Source organism: Dendrobates tinctorius, unplaced genomic scaffold (genome assembly GCF_039654945.1).
Source record: "Dendrobates tinctorius isolate UK_male_01 unplaced genomic scaffold, ASM3965494v1 ptg000305l, whole genome shotgun sequence".
NCBI lineage: Eukaryota > Metazoa > Chordata > Amphibia > Anura > Dendrobatidae > Dendrobates > Dendrobates tinctorius.
Genome location: NW_027361972.1, coordinates 370922 through 389240, shown reverse-complemented (window position 1 = coordinate 389240; position 18319 = coordinate 370922).

The following is an 18319-nucleotide window of genomic DNA, read 5'->3' as shown; positions in this document are numbered from 1 at the left end:
ACAGCAAAGATCCGACTACTAAGGAAAATCAAATTCGCCAAAGAGGCAATAAAAAACAAACTGCTCCTAAAGCAAAGAAGCCATTTTCATGTCTAGAATGTGGGAAATGTTTTGCACAGAAATCAAATTTTGTTACCCACCAGAGAACTCACACAGGGGACAAGCCTTTTTCCTGTTCAGAATGTGGGAAATGTTTTAGCAGTAAATCAGATTGTGTTAAGCACCAGAGAACTCACACAGGGGAGAAGCCTTTTTCATGTTCAGAATGTGGGAAATGTTTTGCAGATGAATCAAATTTTGTTACCCACAAGAGAACTCACACAGGGGAGAAGCCTTTTTCATGTTCAGAATGTGGGAAATGTTTTAGCAATAAATCATATTGCGTTAAGCACCAGAGAATTCACACAGGGGAGAAGCCTTTTTCATGTTCAGAATGTGGGAAATGTTTTAACAATAAATCAGATTGTGTTAAGCACCAGAGAATCCACACAGGGGAAAAGCCTTTTTCATGTTTAGAATGTGGGAAATGTTTTGCACAGAAATCAAATTTTGTTACCCACCAGAGAACTCACACAGGGGAGAAGCCTTTTTCATGTTCAGAATGTGGGAAATGTTTTAGCAATAAATCAGATTGTGTTAAGCACCAGAGAACTCACATGGGGGAGAAGCCTTTTTCTTGTTCAGAATGTGGGAAATGTTTTGCAGATGAATCAAATTTTGTTACCCACAAGAGAACTCACACAAGGGAGAAGCCTTTTTCTTGTTCAGAATTTTGGTAATGTTTTATCAATAAATCAGTTTGTGTTAAGCACCAGAGAACTCACACAGGGGAGAAGCCTATTTCCTGTTCAGAATGTGGGAAATGTTTTAATCAGAAAGTGCTTCTTGTTAGACATCAGAGCAGTCACACAGAGGAGAAGCCATTTTCATTTTCTTAATGTGGCAAATATTTTACTTGGAAATCAACTGTTAATAAACATCAGAGACGTCACATAGGGGAGAAGCCTTTTTTATGTTCATGTTTGAATAATTTTAACCAAAATTGAATCTTCTTAAATGGGTTGCCTCTTGTCATTCCTCATGTTTGCTGACAAAAGGATAAAACTAAACCTTATTAATTCCAAATATAAAACTGTACCCATAATTCACCCCCTGAAGGTTAGTCAGAAGGTGACTAATAGAAAAAACATGTACCCCACAGTTCAGTATATAGGGTGAGGTGACGTGTACACACTCACTCTCCAAGCCTCTCATCTCTACGGGTTTAATCATCCACACCAAAGACGACTCATCAAGAGACTATTTAATATTGACCTATTTTCAAACGAGACTAAATTAAAAAGAAAACTAAAATCATGTATCATGTTATCCGAAACAGTCAGAAAACTAGCCCCATATTGTCAGATCCCAGACCTCAAACTATTTACTTCGGAAGTTTATAAGCCCCTCCAGTGTCAGGAATAGATAGTATGAATTTGAATTTACCAAATGGCTGCAATGAAACAAAGAGTGAAAAATTTAAAGGGGTCTGAATACTTTCCATAGCCACTGTATCAGTGTCATGTCGGACGCTATTCACACCACAGCGTCCGGCAGGCAGAGGTAGTTCCACCTCCGTCCACTATAGCCTCAGTGGCGCTGGCTTGAGTTTCTCAGGCTATCGGGGGTTAATCTAGCTGAAGATCAGGTTGGATGTTTGGTCACGCCCACGGTCTTTAAATAGTCGTGCTGGCCTATGGGCGTCGCCGATTATAGCTTGTGTGTCATACCAAGTGGTTCCGGTCTGGAGTGGAGGTGTTGGAGAGAGAGAGAGATTCATATCTGGTGTCGTATGATCCATTGTTACCTTCTCGCCTTCCCATATTTGTGTTTTGTTGTGCCCTGTTCACATTACTGTATAGTCCTGTGTGTATGCGGCGCGGTGCAGTTTAAGTTCTCCCTGTCTGTCTTTATTGTTTGGGGCTTTGGTGGTTTGTCTCCTCACTGGGTGGAGGGTGGAGGGTTAAGCTTAGGGCTGAGCAGGAGATAAGGAAAGGGTGGAGGCTCAGGCATTTGAACCATCAGCAAAAACCCTGGGTTGAGGGTCAGACAGGGTTTCCCCTAGTTAAAGGGACATCACAGGGGCCCCGGGTATTTCTGCCTTAGTTGACCTAAGCCCCGTGTGACAATCAGTAAAAATAACTCCTCTTTATTAGGTAAAGTATAAAAGAATTGCACCATTTTCCGATACCTGTCACGTCTCCATTTTTCATGATCTCGAGTTGGGTGAAGGCTTATTTTTTGTGTGCCGAGCTGACGTTTTTAATGGAGACCATTTTGGTGCAGATACGATCTTTTGGTCATCCTTTATTGCATTTTAATGCAATGTTGTAGCGACCAAAAAAAGTAATTCTGGCGTTTTGACATTTTTTCTCGTTACGCCATTTAGTGATCGGGTTAATTCTTTTTTTATATTGATAGATCGGGCGATTCTGAACGCCGCTATAACAAATATGTGTATGTGTGATTTTTTTATTGTTTTATTTTGAAAGGGGGGTAATTTGAACTTTTATATTTTTTTAATATTTTTTAAAACTTTTTTTATTTTTGGCATTGTGAAGACATACAGCATTCTATGTTAATTAACCAGACAACTATTTTTAGCAAACGAAGAATAATAGAATGTTATCTGTATGTTGGGTTTAAATTTAAGTGTAGATTTCTAGTTGGTCAAGAAAACAGACTTTTGTTTGTGTAAGCCGGTAATATTGACATCTATACATCCAAAGGACAAGAGACAGGACAGCAGCCACAACATCATCACAAGGGACATGGATCTATCATTCTATAGGAAACAACCTAGAGGTTTTCAGCCTTGGTTGGAAGAATACAGATCTGCTCCATTGACCATCGCTGAACCATGGCTACGTTTGGAGAAGCCAGATTGTGGTCTTTGGATCAACTGGCCTTGTATGGACTGTCATCTTCCTACGCTTGTCATTACCTCCTCTCTGTGTGTGTGCCACAGCTGGGATTGTGACCCTGGAAGATCTGTAGTCACAGCTGCTATTATCCCAGCGGGTCAGTGGAGGGTGAGACTCTGTAATGTGCCCCATCTTGGGTCCTGTGCTGGGACTGTTCTATGTGTTATCTGCCTGTTCTGTGGTAGAATAAAGCATCGCCCACACTGTGTTACCATCACCCTGTGTTGCCTGAGTAGCGTTTTGCCCATGTTAAAAGGAGAGCAAGGTTCGGTGGGACGATCACTGGTTCATGTGGTTTTGGCTAGCGGGTGGTGCTTATAGCAATCCGGCAGTGACAAGCATAGAGGTCTGCTGGAGACCTCTGGTTGTGATGCCAACCCATCGGTGACCTATGATCATGTGATGGGGTCACCGATGGGCGGGATTTCCGGTGCTTCCTGGAATTGCGCATTAAATGCCGCTGTCAGAGGCTGTTAGGGGCAAATGGCAGCTGTTCAAAACAGCTGACGTGTGCCGGAAAAGATGTCGGCTCACTGCCAGAGCCCGCATCAAAGGGAGGAAGTACATTTACACCCGAGGTCAGAAAGGGGTTAAAGGGGATTGTTTTTACAGAGACAGAAGTGGTAATCAATCATGTATACATACAAATAATTACAGAAATACACAGATTCTAATGGTAAATAGTATAGAGTTACCACAAGAAAATATAATTTGTGTAAACCAGGTGTAGATATAAAAATTCAGCCAAATGTCAAATGTTAGAAATATCAGAGAAAAGAAGCGATCAAAGAGTCCAAAACCACATATATAGGAAAATATAAAATACAATTTTATTGTGATATATCAGGAAACAAGAAAACAATGGGGAAAGAGTCAAATTGACCACAAAAGCACATGGGCAAAAATGGGACACACCAAGGGTAAGAAAGACCCAAGGGATAGAGGTAGTGTAACATTGCCATAATGGCATAGATCAAAGGTGTATTGCACTTATCCCTAATCCAAGTAGCCGGACAGGATATACAAACATATAATAGTCAATAAGCTTAGCAATAGAATGAAAATTATTGCCTGTCCGGGTATAAGGGAGAGGTCCACCCTGGCTTTATAATCAATTTGTTACAATTGTTTTAATGGGTTTTGTCTCCATGAAATTGTTATGGTAAATGTCAGATGTTGTAGCGCCATCTAGTGGCTATGTGCAGAAGTGCCATCATAGAGTAACGTATCCTAAGAGAGCGTCACTATCAAGGTGGGGATGAGATAAGTGCACCATATTTACTGAGTATAAGATAAATCCATACATAGATATATGTAACCGGATTGTAGATCTATCACTGGATATCAGTGTATAAGGGGAATAGATCCTGTGCACTTATAGATGAATATCTTATATAATGAGAGGACACAGAGCAAAGGGTATAAATAGTGAGAGAATAAAGAGCTGACAGCGCATTACATCCCTGGAGTACAGATAGGAGATATAAAGTGCAGCCAGTGCTATATGGGATATCCCAGGAATACAGCACAGCCCATATAGTGTAAAGGAGGAACCATCCTAACAAGAGATGGAGATTACAGATCCTACAGACGACATGCCGGGAGTGTACAGAGAAAGATGGCAGAGTCACCACTATTCCCTCTTACGGGCGTTTCGCCACGTCAGCTTCCTCAGAGGGTACGGATAAGTGTTTCCAACACACCAAGGTCCTGCACTAATCCAGGCAAGAGGAGTAACTCTGGGGTAAAGTGGGAGTTTTCCTAAAGGAATTGGGGCTGTTCCCCGGTCACATCTTCCCCAGTGAAGCAGGAGGTTCAGGATGAAAACCTGTTGGTAAGATCAAGATGGATAATGCTGCATAGAGCCACCTGGTAGCGATCAGTCAGGTAAAGTGATAGTGAGGGGGGTCCGGAAACAAAACAATGCAGGTGAAAAGAGCCAAATGTGACCCCACCGAGTAACCAGTGAGAGTGCAACTGTGCAACGGGTAAGAAAAGAGAATAAACAGTGATATGGTAAAGATATAAAGAGAAAAGCAGCTTAATAACAGTGATGATAATAAAATCTATGGGAAGTGTTTGTGGTGAAGTGTATACACTCCTAGAAATGTTTCCTCTACAATATAGAGATATAAGTGATCAGTATTAGGACGTGTAACAAAGAGGAATCTGTTATTATATAGAGAGAATGTAACGAGCAATAAATGACGGGAATAATCGGGAATGAAATTGTTATTAATAATATAATGAGATCCCAGCACCTGACACTTCCCGGGATATATGGGCTTATATTAGAATCCCAATTACCAACTGGAAAGATAACAACAAAGGGAAAAGGGCGGAACAAAAAACAAGCCCCAAACACCTCATAACCCACAATGTAAGGGCAGAAAAATACCGGAAATATAAGTTTCTATTCACACTGCAATATTAGTCACCTGTGATCTGTGTCTCTCCCAGAAGAGAAGTCATCACAGCGTCATTCCCCGTAATAACCGTATAGAGGAGGAAATGATGGCGGAGAGAGCGTCCATTGTTAGAATAGTGGGGAGACACAGATGGGATCCAATGCTCCTGACTGTCCGGATGTCTAGAGGATCGTCACCATCGGAGAGTAAAGTGCAGATCGGCGATCTTGTGACCGTTGTATTATGGGGAAATAAGAAACAAATAAGACACATTGAGTCAGAGAAAACTGTTCTATGTAATAAAGAGTGTAGAGAACGAATTCCACCAAACCCCCTATAGGAAAGGGGAGAAGCGGAGAACTTCATCTACACCATTGGGATGTCAGGGATTTAATTGCCGGATCCATTTAGTCTCTAATTGTGACCAGATCTTTTCCCAGTCGCCCCCTATTGGTAACCAGGACCCTATCGGTGCCAGAGACACGGAGGAAGCTGGAATCACAGGTATGTGTTTTATAGTCAACTCCTCTAAATCAGAAGCCATGAACATAACGCTGACCTGACACAACTAATTTCTAACTTTCCCTGTAAGTGGCAGAAAGACGCAATTAACCCCTTCATGCCGCGGCCCATTTTCGTTTTTTTGTTTCTGTTTTTTCCTTCCCTTCTTCCCAGAGCCATAACTCTTTATCTCTCTGGCCACATAGACATATGAGGGCTTGATGTTTGCGGGGCGAGTTGTACTTTTCAATGACTCCCTTAATTTTACCACATAGTGTACTCAAAGACGAGGAAAAAATTCCAAGTGCGGTGAAATCGAGAAAAAAGCAATTCTGACATTGTTTATTGTGAATTGTTTTTGTACATTTTGTGGTATAATTGACCATGTAATATGATTCTCCTCATCACTATGATTACGGCAACACCGAACATGTCCAGTTTTTATTATTCTTTTAGTGGAGAAAAAAAATCTGAGGTTTGGAAAGAAACATTTTTGGAGCAGTTTCTCCATTTCCCGAGCCCCGTAACATTGTTATTTTCCTCCGGTGGAGCTGTATGATGGATTATTTTCTGCAGGACGAGATAACGTTTTTATTAGTACAATTGTGATCGCTCGTTACAGCATTTTTTGTGGAATTGTGCCATCCATAAATACGTAATTTTGTCATTCTCACATTTTTTCTATTTCCGGTGTTTACTGATCGGGTTAATTGTTTTTATGTTTTTTACAGAGGGGTAAAAGACACACAGGCAGTGCTGTACAAAAACAACAGATAATGTAACAAAAAAGAACAGCGAGCACTGAAGGAGATAAAGACTGCCAAGATCCTGTTATTAGAGAAGCCGATAAAGGCAATAATGTAGTGTTAGTAGCAATGGACAATATAGTAAGGAGCAGAAAGACAGCGATCAGAGAGCAGCACAGAGAAAAACAAGCGCTGATCCCACAAATAACGAGAAGGAACAACTAAGATCTTCTCTGAGATTTCACATAGAGAAGGGACGATTGTCTAATATCAGAGAAACTCTTCCCTGAATTTCCACACAAGCCGCATTGGTGTTATATTCCTAAAGTCCACAAAGACGCAGCGCCCCCACCAGGCCGCCCGATAGTGTGCGGGGTCGGATCAGTAACAGAATCTTTCTCTACATTTATAGACCGGTGTGTGAGACCATTACTGAGAATAGCACCTGCTCACATCAAGGACACCGGAGATTTATAGAGAACTGTGTCCGGTATAGATTGGCAGGAGGGTTATAAATTGGCTTTGATCGACGTCGGGAGCTTGTACGCACGAATTCCACAAATCACAGGACTGGAAGCAATAAAAAATCTATGGAAAAAACTGCTGAAACAGATGACTATATTGGATTCATCCTGGAAAGCCTGAATGTTATATTGTCCCATAAGGCCTTCTCTTTTGGGGGCAGCTGGTCCACCCAGATGACGGGGACAGCGATGGGGGCGCTGGATGCTGCAGTTTCACTAATTTGTTCTTGTCAGACTTGGAAAATAAATATATTTATAGTGTAAACCCCACCTGACACCTCCGTGCGGACCACCGGTACGTGGATGATGTGTTTCTGGTGTGGGCTGAGACAGAAAGGGGTTAATGATTTCATTAAATATATGAACGAGGAGAATAAGGTTAATATGAGATTTATTCACAATTTGGACAGAATAACTTAGATTTCTCAGATGTGAATAATAAAATAGTGGATGGTAGAATAATAACCAGCACCTATAAAAACCTGCAGCCACCAATATGTCCCTCCATTCTAATAATGCGCACCTGGAACATACTAACAGAGGCCGACCATACAGCCGGTATCTGAGGCTGAGAACAATGAATAGTAGAGAAGAAGGTTTCCTACAACAAGCGAATGACCTGACAGACGACTTATTACACAGAGGTTATCCGCCAACATTATTACACTGTGCTAGAGCGATGGAGGAACCCATGTGGGTCTAGTTACAAGATCCAGGAGGAAGAGCAGAAAAAAGGACGAGATAATAAAAGGTTTATTGTTACTTTTACACCTAATCCCAATATGAATGTAATAAAATCAGCGATAAACAGGAATTGGCATTTGTGAGAAGATAAAGATTTAGCCGTAGCAGCAAAGAACAACCCTCGATTGCTTCTAGAAGAAGCGGTGACTTAGATGACTTATCGCTACAGGAAAGATTCCAGGAGAAGAACAATAAAGTCACCGGTTACATGGAAGACGCCCAAGAGGCCATTTCCATTGTGGGGATTGCTCCTTCTGTCATCTCCATCTTACAGGAGAAATCTGAGGATCGGGGCGATGACGGTAGATAAACTAATCACAGGCCGCACAGAGCAAGTGCTTTATGTCATATACTGCCCAGGACGATTATTATATTGCCCCAACTATTAGACCGCGGCACATCAGGCTCAGAGAACATTTCCATTCAGTTACACAGGAAAAGGATCTGTGACATTAATGATATAAGAGAGGTCCATAATGCGGACCCCAATGTGCTGAGATCTGCAGGAATTGAGCCCGCTGATTATCCTGTACAAGGCGGTGACCAGAATAGATTACTACTAACAAGAGAAGCAGCATGGATTGTGGATTGCGATGCACAAGTTCCCCTTGGCCTCAGTGATACATTGAATATGTCTGTGTGGCTGTGATCTATGTTATATTTCTTTTAATTTTTTGTATTAATCATCTCACTGTACTCACTATAAATGTTTTGCACTTCTCAGTTAACCATTCCCTAACCCTTGTTAAGAGGAAGTGGTGTAACCCCCTGACAAGCATGGACCGGTAGAAGTGCTAAGCAAGTGCGAAACGGCCGTAGTCCGTCAGGCTCTCTCATCTGTATAGCTCCCTGCTACCTGCACGCCACACTCTAATATGGTCTGATGTCACGTTTCACCATGGAATAAAACTGCAAGAAGGATCTGGGTGACAAATCTTTCAATTCCTTATGATTACTCTTATACGTATACACAATGGTGATGAATGGAAGGCCGCATTAAATACACCGGAGGGTCATATTGAAAATTTGGTGATGCCATTCAGATTAAACAATGCTCCGGCAGTCTTTGAAAATGTCATTTTTTTTCTCCCCGATGGGTAGATTTGCGGTAGTTTACTTGGATGATATATTGAGTTACTCACGTCCTCTGCAGGAGCATCATGAGCCTGTCAGACAGCTGGAGTGGGAAAAACATTACCCAGCAATCCCTTTTTGACATTTTGAAGACCTCCATCATTGAAAAATGTCCTAGCACCAAGAAACATAAAAAAGGAGGAAGATTTGCTAAAAATCGCCTGTCTCCCGAATAAACTCATTACATGCAATCTGAAAACTTGCCTCTGCTGTGACTCGATCTGCCATGGTCTCTCTGAATTCACCCTTATTTCTACTGGTGAAATTTTCCCAACCAAAAGCCCCATGTCATGTTCCACCAGTTATGTTACACACGTGATTATATGCTCATACCAGAAATTATATGTGGGAAGGACGACCCAACCCCTCCACAAAAGGCTGAACTCACACTGTTCCAATACTCCATAGGGTTTTCTCCAACACGGGCTTTCATGTCACTGCACCATCAAACACAAGAAAGATTCCACACAACTGAGAATATTCCCCACAGAGGAGATTCCCCCACAGGGTCAGAATCGCATTGGACAACTACATCGGGAAGAAATCTTCTGGATTTATAAACTAAACCCCCTTACTCCAAATGGCCTCAGTGAGATTACAGATGTTACAGAGGCTCCTGCTGCACCAGCCTGGGATAAGTCAGATCATCTCCGGATTACCGCACACCTCCTGTGACCCGGCTCCACCAGCGCTGCCGATCCCCCCCGGGTTTACTGAATTCAGACTGTGGGACAGACCCCCATTTGACACATTACCTTTTGCCCTATTATCCTTCTGAAAATTTGGGGTGCGTCTTATAGTCTAGTGCGGCTTATAGTCCAAACCAATGAAGGGACTGCTGGGACTGTAACGGGGTCCATCTGAACCCCCAATGCAGAAGCCAAATGTCCTGAGAACTGGACCTGCTGTACCACAAATTGACATTTCTCCAGGTTAGCAAATAAATAGTTGTCACGTAGAACCTGGAAAACCTGTCTGACATGCTCAGCATGCTCCTCCAGAGGACGGGAGTAACTCAATATATCATCCAGGAAAATTACCACAAATCTACCAATCAGTGAGAAAAAAATATAATTAATGACATTTTCACAGACTGCCGGAGCATTGGTTACCCCGAATGGCGGCATCAGATTTTATATCTGCCCCTCAGGTATATTGAATGCGGTCTTCCATTCGTCCCCCTGACGTACACTTATAAGGTTATATTCCCCTCTCACGGTAAGTTTGTAAAACCATTTAGCTCCAGATAATTGGATAAACAGGTCAGGTATAAGGGGTAAAGGATAGGGAAGGTGACCCGTGACTCACAGGCCCAACCCTCCATCCTTCTACCAAACCCCCACGGTGACTGGAGAGGAGCATGGCCATATATGAGCCTCAGCCGGACTCTGGAAGGGGGGAATAACTGAGATTTGGGCATTTTAGCTCCTGGTGTGGAGTCGATAGCACAATCATATGCCGCCATATAGTAGATGGACGGTAACTGGTGATAATTCCCTCATGTGTGGGGTCTATTTGTCTCCAGAGAAACCACACGTTACATTCCACACATAACACTGTGTAGAGAAGGCGGCGCTGGGTAATTGTGCCAGTAGTGAGGGGCGAATAATGGCGGGAATGTCACTGACTGAGGAGAAGCCTCCAAGGAGCGTCTTCACTCCGGAGATCATGTGACCCCTGACTCCTCCCCTCCTGTGACCTCATCACAGGTCCTGTGCACAGAGCAGCCATATATGTGGAGTGCGGCTCTGCAGGTTAGTGATGGGCAGTCCGGCTCTTCTGGCTCCTTTCCCCACTTTTCTCCCTCCTATCCCTTCACTATAAAGCCTGGGCCTCATTATACAGCTGTACAGGGGTCTAGTGAAGGCTTTTTAGCCCTTTCCTCAGACTGTAGCTCCTGGGCACAGGCCCTCACTCCTGTCCCTTCACTATAAAGCCTGGGCCTCATTATACAGCTGTACAGGGGTCTAGTGAAGGCTTTTTAGCCCTTTCCTCAGACTGTAGCTCCAGGGAACAGGCCCTCACTCCTGTCCCTTCACTATAAAGCCTGGGCCTCATTATACAGCTGTACAGGGGTCTAGTGAAGGCTTTTTAGCTCTTTCCTCAGACTGTAGCTCCTGGGATCAGGCCCTCACTCCTGTCCCTTCACTATAAAGCCTGGGCCTCATTATACAGCTGTACAGGGGTCTAGTGAAGGCTTTTTAGCCCTTTCCTCAGACTGTAGCTCCAGGGAACAGGCCCTCACTCCTGTCTCTTCACTATAAAGCCTGGGCCTCATTATACAGCTGTACAGGGGTCTAGTGAAGGCTTTTTAGCCCTTTCCTCAGACTGTAGCTCCTGGGAACAGGCCCTCACTCCTGTCCCTTCACTATAAAGCCCGGTCCTCATTATACAGCTGTACAGGGGTCTAGTGAAGGCTTTTTAGCCCTTTCCTCAGACTGTAGCTCCTGGTCACCATGTGATCTCACCATAACCCTAACAAGCTAATTAAGGTGTGAAATCTTGATCAAAATTATCTCAGTACACAAATCTCCAAGGGTGCCCAAAGTTTTGCATCGCCCTTTTTCCTTTTTGCAATTATGAAATTGTCAAAAAGTCTCTATATATATTTTTATTATTATTTTTGCCTAAAATACAAAGGCCATGTGTGATATTAGAGGTTCGGCCTTTTAGAGATCATTTCATCTTCATCTTACTACTGCTCACAATAACGGTCATTTTGACCCGGGGCGCCCACACTTTTACATGCCGCTGTCAATGCTTCATCCCGCTGGTGCTCAATATTTAATAGGGTCTTACTATTAAAGTTAATGAAAAGTTTGGTGAATTTCTTTGAGCTGTTATTACTAGAGATGAGCGAATATCGTTGGAGAAGTTGTTATTGGCTAATATCGCTTACCGAATAGCTGCATCGGGACCCCGGATCCCTGGAGCGCTCCCGATAATCAGCTGCATGTGTCGCCCTCCATGCAGGTGCTGTGACTATCACACAGCGCGACACACGCAGCTGATTATCGGGAGCGTTCCAGCACACTGAGTCCTGCACACACTGAGGCCCCTGATCATGTGACCCCTGACTCCTCCCCTCATCACAGGTCCTGTGCACAGAGCAGTTGTATATGTGGCAGACACTCCTGGATCTTCAGCTTTCTGGGCCGGTTCTTCCTGTGAGTCCTATTAACCCTTTCGCTCCCTGTATTCTCCTTTCTGACAGGACAATATCTGAATTCGGACAGTGTGAGAGGAATTTAAGCAATGTGAAGGAAAAAATGACAATTTTACTTTTTTTCCTCACAAAAATGTGACTTTAGCCCCAAAATTAGCAGCGTAACAAATCCTTATTTTCCCCACTGCAGTTTGTAGACTCCATATACAGATCCCTTAAGTGCGAAAAGAGCTGAATTCCCCACTTAAGTTATTGCATTTTGGAAATTGCCCCCCACTGGGAATTTATCTCCAGGAAAAGGCACAATTGTGTCTCCATGGGGGTTGTGCTCACAGCCCAACATCGTGCGGCCCTACAAAGAAATGCCACCCCACACCATTACTGACCCTGTTATGAAATGAGTCACCATAGGAGGCAAAAACAGAAATACTAGCTAAGTCCAGAAAACCAGAGAAGTTGGCAGCTATCGTATTGCAGACCCCTGAACCTATCAACAACAACTAGCAGTAGCCGTGGGGGGTTCCTACGGTGCCCTAGACCCCTCGATCACAGCCGGAGAACTACATAGCCTAAAGACAGAAAGGGAAATCTAAACTGCCCCAGAGCAGACCCCAAAGCAATAGGCAGCCCCAACATATAATGACGGTGAAGCAAGATGAAAAAACACTCACACAGATAGAAAGATAGGCTGAGCAAATGATGGGGCCCAAGCTAACTAGATAGGACAGGATAGAAAAGCTTCTGTCTGTAATCAGCCAAAAACCCTATCAAAACAAGAGCCAACAGACTGATAGGGAAAAAAGCCCTGAAGACGCTAGGCTTCAAAAAGACTATATCAGTACTCAGGTATTTTCTGAAGACAGAGCAAAAAGGAATTCAGCTCACCCCAGCAGGGAATGGCAGAAATCAAGAAAACAATGCAAAACAAAACCAAAACACAAATGCAAAAGGTAGAGCAGAAAACTTAGCTTTTGAGGAGCAGGAATCAGACTGGTCTCCTAGAATCCCTCAGAGAGATCACCAGCAAGGCAGAAGGGCGTCGGCTGCCTTATATCCAGTCAGCAATTCCCATCACCCAGTCATCATCATCCTGCCCAGGTGTTTGGTAATCAGCCTCACTACCTTCCTTCACCAGAAGAGGGAGTTCATCAGACCTCAATGGTGAAGGGGAAAATGAACTCACAACATGACCCACTGCCAAACCGGTCATGCTGAAGGATGTTGCAGGCAGCAGATCGCTCTCCACGGCGTCTCCAGACTCTGCTATGTCTGTCACATGTGCTCAGTGTGAACCTGCTTTCATCTGTGAAGAGCACAGGGCGCCAGTGGTGAATTTGCCAATCCTGGTGTTCTGTGGCAAATGCGAAGCGTCCTGTGCGGTGTTAGGCTGTGAGCACAACCCCCATCTGTGGACGTCGGGCACTCAGACCATCTTCATGGAGTCAGTTTCTAACCGTTTGTGCAGACACATGAACATTTGTGGCCTGGTGAAGATCATTTTGCAGGGCTCTGGCAGTGCTCCTCCTGTTCCTCCTTGCGCAAAGGTTGAGGTAGCGGTCCTGCTGCTGGGTTGTTGCTCTCATACGGCTCCCTCCACATCTCCTGGTGGACTGGCCTGTCTCCTGGTAGCGACTCCAGCCTCTGGACACTACGCTGGCAGACACAGCAAACCTTGTCACAGCTCGCATTGATGTGCCATCCTGGATGAGTTGCACTACCTGAGCCACTTGTGTGGGTTGTAGAGTCCGTCTCATGCTACCACGAGTGTGAAGGCACAGCCAACATTCAAAAGTGACCAAAACGTCAGCCAGAAAGCATTGGTACTGGGATGTGGTCTGTGGTCCCCACCAGCAGAACCACTCCTTTATTGAGTGTGTCTTGATAATTGCCAATAATTTCCATCTGTTGTCTATTCCATTTGCACAGCAGCATGTGAAATTGATTGTCAATCAGTGTTGCTTCCTAAGTGGACAGTTTGATTTCACAGAAGTTTGATTTACTTGGAGTTATTTTCTGTTGTTTAAGTGTTCCCTTTATTTTTTTGAACAGTGTATATAGATAGAGAGATTTTTTTTTCTATCTACTCCACTGTGTACAGGATAATAGAGTATAATAAAGTAGTTATGGACGTGACGTAACTAACATTGTGCAGTGACTCTGCTTTCCATATAGTGACAGATATTTCTTGTTGCTGAAACTGTGATTTTTTTTCCACTTTAAAACTTTTTTAAACCCCTCTGATCAGTGCGATCACACAACATACAAGCCTCTGATGGCTCCGGTGATGCCCTGTACTACTGTAGTGCCGTGTATCATCTCTGCCTGTCAGTGTAATACTAACGGCCCCATACACATGAGATCAGAGTTGGCTGAACGGTCATTTGGCAGACGGCGATCTCTCCCGACTCCGCCATACACACAAATATTCCAGCTTTCCTGTGGTCTGTATGAGAGAGTCGAATCCAGACTCCTCTAGAGGAGGATTATCTACAGGAAGAACAAACGGATTATCCTGTGAAATTCAGGATGTCAGATCCTTCTCTGCCCTGACATCATCTGTCGGGAGGCCCCCAAATACATTATATGGTCGGCCAAACCCCCCGAAATCAGTGCTTTCATGGAACTTTAGTCTAATGTGTATGGGGGCGTTATAAGGTAACTTATTGGATGCTGCCTCTGGCCCGGCCTAATAGACCTTCATACATTGCAGCCCAGACCCCATTATTAGGCATGTAAGTATCGCAGTAACTAGGCCGCCCCATACTATCGAGTACTTGGAGGCGGGGGGCATTCAGCCAAACTCTGTCACACCTTCTTAGATGCCATGTTTGCTTTTCAGGGTTTTTGTTGCAGCCTCCTCTGTGCCGTCCCTGCGGTGTACATCTATGTTCTGGGGCCCAAACAGATTCATTTCTCTTTAATAAATGTTTAACATGTTAAACATTATAAAATGTGTCTTCTGCTTTTTGCATATTTTTTTCTTCTTACAAGAATTGTTGGAGCCAATTTTCTTTAGAAACATTTTAATATCGGCTTTTTCTGGAGTTTTCTTGTAATATAGGAAAGCCTAAGGCCAGAAATAAACCCCATAAATCACTGTACATGGAGACTTTGGGATCAGATCATTTCTGGCCGTTGTGATTGTGGAAACAAAAAATCTTTTCTAAAAGCCTCAAACTTCTGTGTGTGACTCAGAGCTGAGATCTAACGTGATAGAAGCTTCCAGTGCGGGGAAGACGGGAAACCTTCATATAGACGGCCGGTGGGGATGGAGGCAGTGACCGACTCTGGCCACATCTGTTTCTAGAGCCGCAGTAGATGAAGATGTCGTCCTCATCATGAAGGAGTTATTTCTCATGTCACGTGTAATGAATATCTCCTGCAGTATTGCTAATGCCGATTCCAGTGTCGGTAATGAGACGAGAATTAGCGTTATGGAAGATGAGTCTATGAGGAACGTGTTCAGCTGCCGACTCCGAGGAGGAAACTGCTTGTTGTCTGTGGCCTAAATATATAGGTTTTATTAGTAGATGTCAGGGAAGAAAACTAAACCCTGTAAGATAATAAATCTCCTCATATGTTTCCCTTATTATCTCCAGTAATTGTATTATTACACAGGATTCTTATGATGTTACATCGGATCATCTTCTTCTCATTCAGGTCTCTACAATATCGGATCCTCTCAGTGAAGATCTTCTACAGAAGAGAATTTTCATGATTTACCCACCAAGGATGGATATGGACAGAGACAAGATGGCGGAGAGGATGTTACACCTCACCCTAGAGATCCTCTTCCGTCTCACTGGAGAGGTGAGAGATTCTGATGATGTCACATTACATCATTCTTATTTAAGAATGCAGACTTCTTTGAACAAACACAATAATGTGAAAGATTTTGACAAACTCAATTTAAGAATGGAAAAAAATCTTTCCAAACTGGAAGAATATATTGCAGATATAAAACGCAGTAAATTCACAAGAGACAAACGCGACTTTGAATTGAACCAGGTTTATTCCTGGAAGTAAAGCCGTCCCTTTCAAGAAGGCAAAAAATGATACCAGCATGGTTTTTCAGGCTTTCACCATAGAGATCGCAGGGTCAGCTTCACCAGGTCTCATGACTCAACAGCGTCTTCCAGCTCTAATATGAACACGTCAGAAGAGTTCTTGGATGCTTCTTTTAACACTAATCATTCTGAGGATATCCGTAGTGATGGAATTATTGTAAGGAGATCAAAAAACGACGGAGAAGAGCGGGGAGGAAACATAAAAAGAAACTACCATTTCAGAAACAAGAGGAGATATCAACATGCCCTGTAATAAATCTTTCAAGCTATATCCTATCAGAAGCTCATATGACTCTCCTGAGCAAAGGCTTGGGATTTAAGGGCATGTCTCACTAAGAGATATCGCTAGCAATATCGCTATAACTAGTGACGTTATAGCGATATTGCTAGCGATATCTCTGTGTCTGATACTTACCTACGACCGGCTCCCCCGCTGGTTATCGCTGATCGCGCGAGAACGTTCAGGACTGTTTCTCGTCGTCAGCTTCCTGTGGCGCTTCCTGTGGAGAGACGAGCGTGGAGCCGGGCGGGAGGACGCAGGATCGCCTGGTGTGACAGGTAAGTAGCGATCCCCGTCCCCAGCAATGTCGCTGGTGAGATCTGCCTGTGTGGCAGCTCACTAGCGACCACTTAGCGATGCACCAGCGATCCTGACCGCATCATATCGCTGGTCGGGATCGCTGGTACATCGCTAAGTGTGACAGTACCTTTAGTCCAGTCAACAAATTTGATATTTATCAGACTCTTCTAGATGTGAATAAGTTTGCCAGAAATTTAACTTTGAAATGTCATTTTGACCACCAGTCCACCTCTTCAGAGACTTTGTCACTGTCTGGATCTACAAATATTCCAGAGTTAATTTTTCCCTATGGAAATTTTTCTTTCAAAGATCTTATAGGTTATTCCACTCTTAGGGACTTACAATCACATTCCTTACCAAAAAATAGGATTCTAAATGATCTCTTTAAAATGCCCAATCCAGGGTTTTATCCAGGTCAGTCTAGACCTGCCATTCTAGATATATTTCAAGAACTAATAGAGAAAGATTTAGTGGAACTTGATAAAACAACAGAAATGAGATATGACAATTTAACAGCACAAGAGAGAGCAGCTATGAAAGAGTTAAAAGATAATGCTGACATTCTGGTGAGACAGGCAGATAAAGGGGGTGGAGTAGTCGTGCTTAATGCTGGTCTGTATTATTCAGAAAATCTGCGCATTTTGAATGATTCTGCTACCTATTCCAAGATTTCTAGTGATCCCACGTCTAAATTCCAGCGTGATCTGTCAAAATTATTAAGTGATGGTTTAGTCACAGGGGCCATAACACAGAAAATCTACGATTATATTAATATCAAGAACCCTGTGATTCCCATTTATCATGCGTTTCCTAAAATCCACAAGGATTTGTTCCCCCCCCCTTTTAGAATTATAATTTCGGGGATAGGGTCTTTTTCAGAGAAATTGGCAGAGTGGGTTGATCATTACCTACAACCTTTGGTTATCGATCTCCCAGGATATATCAGAGATACTAAAATGTTAATCTCTGCCTTGGATGATTATCATTGGTCACCAGAATATTCATGGATTACCTGTGATGTGGTGGGTTTATACCCGTCCATACCACACAATGTGATTATCTCTAGTCTCACATTCTTTTTGGACAAATACAGCACATATGTGATAGAAATTCAATCCTTCATTGTGGATGCAGTTTCCTTTCTTCTCTCACATAATTATTTTTTATTTGATGGAATTTTTTTCTTACAAAAACAAGGAGTAAGTATGGGGGGTAAATGTTCCCCAGCTTTAGCTAATATTACAGTAGCTGTTTGGGAAGAGAAATATATCTTATGTAACAATAATCCCTTTTCACAAAATATACAACTATATGGTCGCTTTATAGATGACCTGATTCTGATCTGGAAGGGAGACATCTCAGGGATTACTGATTTCATTAGCTATATTAATATGAATGATTTTAATCTTTCATTTACATTTACAGTGTCGGATTTTTCTATCAGTTATCTGGATGTGACTTTGTCTGTGAATCCTGACAGCCAAAA